Source organism: Photinus pyralis, unplaced genomic scaffold, assembly GCF_008802855.1.
Source record: "Photinus pyralis isolate 1611_PpyrPB1 unplaced genomic scaffold, Ppyr1.3 Ppyr1.4_LG3a, whole genome shotgun sequence".
NCBI classification, from domain to species: Eukaryota; Metazoa; Arthropoda; class Insecta; order Coleoptera; family Lampyridae; genus Photinus; species Photinus pyralis.
In genome coordinates, this window is record NW_022170509.1 from 9,854,721 (window position 1) to 9,861,803 (window position 7,083).

The 7,083-nt window shown below is 33.8% G+C and overlaps 1 long non-coding RNA gene across 2 annotated transcripts; it reads left to right on the forward strand.

Annotated features, from left to right (window-relative positions):
* The first annotated feature begins 5,239 nt into the window (after positions 1-5,239).
* Positions 5,240-5,787, forward strand: LOC116166016. Of its 2 annotated transcripts, XR_004144243.1 has the most exons (3): positions 5,240-5,346; positions 5,401-5,582; positions 5,631-5,787. It is a non-coding gene; the product is annotated as an uncharacterized LOC116166016 (long non-coding RNA). The 2 variants fall into 2 exon arrangements; XR_004144244.1 differs by lacking the exon at positions 5,631-5,787 and having other exon boundaries at positions 5,401-5,588.
* Positions 5,788-7,083: the final 1,296 nt, after the last annotated feature.

Genomic DNA, 7,083 nt, shown 5'->3' on the forward strand with positions numbered 1-7,083 from the left:
AAAATATTTCTATATCAACTGTATAATGCTGTGACCCTAATATTCGAGCCGCATGGAAAATAAATGCAACGCCCCATCGTTGGGCTATAAGGAAATTTTCTTTCCGGGTCGATCTGAGACAATTTTTTTTCGGGCCTCAAAAGAAGGCAGTGTATAACCTTCCTTTTTTACCAAAAATCGACTACACCAAAATTTCTCGGGAAAACACTTTTTCTTATTAACTTTGGTGCGTAGAATCCAAAACAATTCGTACTTTTTCGAACAGAATTCTCAATCAAAAGTTATGGACTAGAATCCAATTTCGAAAGAAAATTCAAAGGGCTGTAACTTGTGAAGTAGTAGTCCAATCTTGGAACTGTTTGAAATTATGGATACTACAGGCCACATTCTATAAGACAATTTTTTTCCGGGTCGATCTGGGACAATTTTTTTTCGGGCCTCAAAAAAAAACCTTCCTTTTTTACCAAAAATCGACTGCACCAAAATTTCTCGGGAAAACACTTTTTCTTATTAATTTTGGTGCGTAGAATCCAAAACAATTCGTACCTTTTCGATCAGACTTCTCAATCAAAAGTTATAGACTAGAAACCAATTTTGAAAGAAAATTCAAAGTGCTGTAACTTTTGAACTAGTAGCCCAATCTTGGAACTGTTTGAAATTATGGATTCTACAGGCCACATTCTATAAGAAAATTTGTTTTCCGGGTCGATCCGAGACAATTTTTTTTCGGGCTTAAAAAAAAAGCTTTTTTACCAAAAATCGACTACACCAAAATTTCTCGGGAAAACACTTTTTCTTAATAATTTTGGTACGTAGAATCCAAAACAATTCGTACTTTTTCGATCAGAATTCTCAATCAAAAGTTATGGACTAGAAACCAATTTTGAAAGAAAATTCAAAGGGCAAAATATGGGCATGTAGCACATCGATTTTAGGGTTTTTAAGCCTTCTGAATTTAAATTTTTAGTTAAAAATATTTTTGGGGGCATTTTGGAGGAGTGGGGGTGTTTTTAAGGGGTTGATTTTTAAATTTTTTTCAATATTAACGTGCCGTACAACGATTTATATGTTTTTAAGGATAAGGATACCGAATTCCATATCAAAATAGAGGTACAGCAAGTTATTCAATGTTAAAAAAGTAGAACAACGCCGACAGACGGCCCGAAAATAACATAAAACGCGCGGTGCGCCGCGCCGCGCCCGCGCTGCACAACGACATCATTTTAATAAAAAGATAATAATTATACCAAGCGCGATACGTCTTTTTATAGGTTTTTTGGGGTGGACGTGGAGATTACAATTTTGATGTCAAAATATGATTTTTGAATAAATCCTAGAAAGATATACAAGATAGCGTCAAAATTTATAGAGTTAAAAAGTTTACCATTTACTCCAATACCCTTACATAAATATATCTCCATCACACATACCCCATCTTGCAAAAAAGATACCATCTAGCTAGTCCAATACTCCTACCTAAATATCCCCATCCCACATATCCCAATGTATAATTGTGCAAATAACTACTAATATCAAAGCAAAAGTTTTGGTTAGTAGTAATTTTCACAGTTACAATATTAACTTTTTTTCAGCATTTGTTTTTTCAGGAACGGGATTTTTTATTTCTGAAATTATTTTATATTGAAATAATTTAAAACACATTTTTCTTTTTGCAAGACTATCAACGCCAGGATGGAAACTAAAAGTGAACATAAAAAAAGTGCATATTTCAGTGTGAGAAATCCGAACAGTTAGGTAATGACCATCAGTGAACAATGACTTCAAACAATAATTAGTAGAGAGCGGATTTATAAGCTTATAAAATTAAAAAAAAAGCGCTTAGAAAAGCACAACAAAATTAAAAAAAAGTTTTATTTTTATGCAAAAAAGCATAATGTTTCATGAGTACCTAGGTAGGTAATATATTTCAATCCTATTCCTTAAACAGTAAGTTAAATTTAAATTGATCATTCTGTTTTGAGGAGGATGCCAATTTCATATGCTTACAGTTTTTGCACATGCTCTGCAAAACATTCTACGGTTGTCGGTTTTTAACTCTGGAAATCCTTGTATCCAATCATTGACCAATCTAGCATTCAGCAATTAACACTTAAAAATGTCATCTAAATGCAATAATGAATACCTACTACTAAAAAAATAGAAGATCAAATATCTGAGACAGTGAGACGTCAGACCTATATGTACACGTCAGCCATATAATGTGTCTGTAGCTTAAAATAACATTATGCCTTGAAGTGCATTCATGCTTAATCCACTTTTTTTAATCGTTAATTAATGGGAAAAATACCATATTACGTTGTGAATTGAATAAAAAGCTTTGAAAAGCATATAAACATTATAATAAGCACAAAATGCCAAAAAAGCAAAATAAGCATAACAAAGTTTTACTATACGATTTCAAATATCAAAACTAGATTATTACTTTGAACAATTCTAACATGCTTACAGTATTCACAAAAAGCATAATACCTAGAAATCCGCTCTCTAATAATTAGTGCGTGCTACCAACAACGTGAAGATGAAACCCTGAGAAATTGGATTGATGACCAGCAGAGACTAGAGATCCATGAACTTTATTGTCATCGCTCTTGTGTGTCGACATACCCCTCCAAGATCCACATTGCCAGATTGTTCAAAATAAGTAGGAGACAAGAAGTATCTAAACCAACAGAAGTGCTCATTTACTGCGTTCGATTTTAGAGAAGACTGCTTCTTGTGCACCGAAAAATGTCGTGAAAAAGATCCTAAAAACCCAAGCCGATTTAACGAATTTTATATTGTACGAACATTGGACATAAATCAAAACATTCTGAAAGCCTTTGAAAAATGATAAGAAAAATGGGCAGAAGAAGTGAGATCTAGGATCGTTCAAGCGCCAAGTGACCTCCATGCAGCAGATGCAAGGTACCATTCAAATTGTTTAAAAAAATTTATTGACCACAAAAATATCACCGTTGCCCAAAATAAAACTACTTTTCAAGAATCAGAAAGCGAAGAATCGGACAACGAGTAAATTTATGTTTATCTGCAATATTTTTTTTGCTTTATTTTTTGTTTAAAAATGTATTGTATCTGTAAGTCATGTATTTGAGTTTGAGTTAATATATTTATTTTTTTGCAGCCCCCTCCCCTCCAAATAATTAACAAATAAACAGGAGTTTCTGTTTTAGTACCTATTTTGATCTGAAACGAGACTCTTATTCGTAAAAACATATAAATCGATGTACGACTCGTTCATATTGAAAAAATATAAAAACCAACCCCCCAAAAACACCCCCCACTCCACCAAAACGCCCCCAAAAATATTTTTAATAGCAAATTTGAATTCAGAAGGCTCGAAAACCCTAAAATCGATGTGCTATATGCCCATATTTTTTAAAACTTTAATTTTTGTATTTTTTGGCTGACTTTTTTGTCCGCCATCTTGAATTTCTCAAAATGCTCAAGGGTGTCAAGGTGGCATCAAACGGATTCTCAAAGTAGACATCTTTACGAACTAAAAACCGTCAAAAAACCTTCACCGTACCTCACTTCCAGGTTAAACCAAAAATCCCAGTTTGGCATCCAGACTATAACAAAAGGCTCACTTCTTACGCCAGCTTCAGTTCCTCTCCAAATTCTAAAATTCGAAACTCTTCATCCAATTAACGGACACGTATAGCGCAACAGCCAGTTCCGCCTACGTTCCTTGTTCTTATTCTTAGCGTCACGTATCAATTTTTTACGTGAACCTCTTTTATCTCAAATAACAATTTTCTATACGAAAAATACGCAATTGTTTGCCCAATTAAACGCATTGTTATAGCTAATAAATCAACTATTGCCCATAAATTCAAACTGAACTGTCACTTAAATGATTTACCAAAGCACAATTGGTAATACAATAAACAATAAATTGCCCTGCATTTAACAATTCTAGGAATTACTCCTGTACAAGGAAAAACAAACGACTTGGATACAACTAGAAACGCAATAATCGTTTATGTTTATACGTAAAAAATCCAACAGTCACCACCTGAACGTTTCTCTGATTGCCGAGGAAGCGGCACAGCTTAAAAAAATTGCGGAAGGAAGCTAAAACTTACGAAAACACGTTAAAATAAAAATGCATACTTCTATTCTATTGATGATTCTAGGGAAGTCAAAGCATATGAAGAATCCTAAGAGATGAATTGAAAGAAGGAAAGGAATAATCAAATGAGTCTTCGGAATCTGAATATCCGAAGAAGCTGAACGAACTGAAAAAAAAGTAAAATCTGATAGAACGGAAGAATGTGAAGAATGACAAATAAATAATTTTGAAGAAGTTGAGGAACTTGGAGTTGAGTCTGAAGAAACTGAAAAACCCTAGGAAAACCTAACCAACCTGAAGAAATCAATGAATCTGAAAGCAGTTCATTTATCTCCAAACTCGGTTCTCAAGGGTGTCATTCCTGGACCGGTCGAACCAGTACGTTACTGATTAGTTTAAACAATCATCTGAGCACGATGCTAGAGGAAATGGTAAATACTCGTTTGATTTGCATCCAGGTACAAACGATTAGTAACGCTCTAAAAGTGATAACTGGGCGTCATTAAATCATTAAAATTCCGATATTTTTGATTGTGGTTTGAGTTACCCCAACCTATCCAACATTTTCTTTATAAAACAGGACATTTAACGCGTCAAGGTTGGCAATAAAATGTCATCGCCTCACATCTCAGAGAATGACGGATCCATTATCCGCTTGACAAAATTTCAAATGATGCTGAAAAACGAGGTTTTTAATCTTGATACACAAAAAACAGTCGTGACTGTAAACATGGCAAGCTGAGCGGGACAGCAATAATTACTAATAAAAAGACAAGGATTTACAATAGAATTGTGCGGCCTTTACCCCTCGTTTTATGCGTTATATAGTGTATCCCACACGAAGGAGAACCGCGTCCTTATTAAGTAGAATATCATGGGCTTTTTGACAGCGTCTTCCTAGTTAATAATGATGATAGGTATATCTGTTTTGGCTGCTTATCCGCAAAGACATGCCTAACTATTTTGTAGCCCAAGATGACTTTTCCTTATTCTAGGATAAATTATAGCAGTAGAAATGCGACCTTCCGTTTTTAATAGAGTGTAGTAATTGCAAAGCACCCTCCATTTGCTTCATAAGGTTTAATTCCGTTCCGTCTCGTAAACATAGCTATAAACCAGTTATAGGTAATAAACTATTGTTCGCCTAAAACATTTCAACACTTCACTTTACTAAAAAGTCGTGGTGAATCCAGACCGTAATGAGCTTCTTGTTTATTACAATAGTCACTTTGTTAATAATTTACATACTACAGGTTTGCGCTGATGAAGGTAAAAGGTTTCAATAAAAACCAAACCTACCTTTTTAGCGCCGATGCCTTCGGGATCAGCATGCAAAGTATTTGGTATTAGTTTACCGATTCTGGAATGTAAGGCTAATTGTCAAAGTTCTCTTATATTATACAACTTCGGGGAGTGTGAGAATGGACTTTCGTGCTGTGTTCCAAGTCCTTGAAACTGTAGTTGGTAAAAATCAATAAATATAAATGATGTATGATGGTGTTTATTTTATCTAATTTTTCAAATTTTGATTTTTTAGCGTCAATTGACGAAGATCTGGATTGTGCTGTGGTTTAGTGAGTTGCACTAGTGTGTTGGATTGGTTCACGTCAAAAAGTTGACCACTGTTGCAGGTTCTGCATGCAGGTGATATTGTATATAGTCTTAATAAACATATTTTTCCAAAATATAACATACACAAAAAACATTAAAAAAAAATTAGAACAAGATTCAAATTTAAAATAATTGTTTTTTGGATCTTTTTGAATCACTTGAATTTTTTTTATATCATCCATAGTGTGTTACCTATATTAAAAAAATATTCCGACCGATTCTAAAACGACAGATTATTCAACAATCATTATAAAGATTAAGTAAAAAAATATTTTGTAACTGACAATTTTTATTTTGTACCGTTTCTCTGAAGTGAGTGAAAATTTTCAAATTTTAATGTTAACAAATTAAGTTAGACAGAAAAAGAGCACATAACACCTAATTACTTTTTGGATAGTAGGTACTCCCTATAAAAGTGTCGAAAATGGGACACCCTGTAAAACGCAAAACACTGGGTGCGAAACATCGCACAGTGCTTCCTTGAATATTGTTAATTCTAGCAGTTTTTTTGTATATATTTTAATATAAAGATGGTCTTGAATATTATTAATTTGTCTAAATTCCCAATATACAGGGTGGAAATTTGTCGCGGACACTGAATATATCCTTAAAATATTTTTTGAAATAGGTATCCAAAAATATAAAAAGGTTGCTACCAATCTGCGTACTTTAAATGCAGTGGCGGATTTAACGGTGGGCGTAGTAGGCCTTCGCCTACGGGGCCCCGGCTCTGCCCCGAAGGCCCTCGAGGCCCCTTAACTAATAAAAACTGTTTTTTCTGCGAGAAAAAAATGGTTTGGGTGGGCGCCCATCATATCTCATATAGAGTCGGAAGTCATAACAATAACACTGTTGGAATGCTTACTACCGATATCCTATCCTACTAATCCTATTGACAAATTACACTGAAGGGTTGATGAGTCATGCACATTGTAAGTCGTAACTCATAAACAATATCTATTTATAAACTCACAGTTTTGTTAATCCCTTACAGGTAGTTGTCTCTTGTTGAAGTGATTACAGAATATATAGGTACGAGTAATTTTGATATAGTTTTGTGAGTGAGTGGATTACAAAGATATCCCGTTTACGGACTTTTGATGCTTCTTTTCGGTAAGTGGAATCTTTATTTTTATAACAATGATTAGGTAATACTTTTGGGTACAATAACGTAATTAGTTTCTGAACTTTAAGATTTCGTAAAACTTCAAATTTTTAAACGGTGAGATGCCTAGAAAATTTGGTTTTACTTAAGTAAATACCTATGTTTATTTTATACAGATGTAGTTTTGTGTATTTACATTTAGGTAGACGATTTCAATATTTGATGTGCCGTTCTTTCAATTCTTAATTTAACATTTGCATTATATGTTGAATAG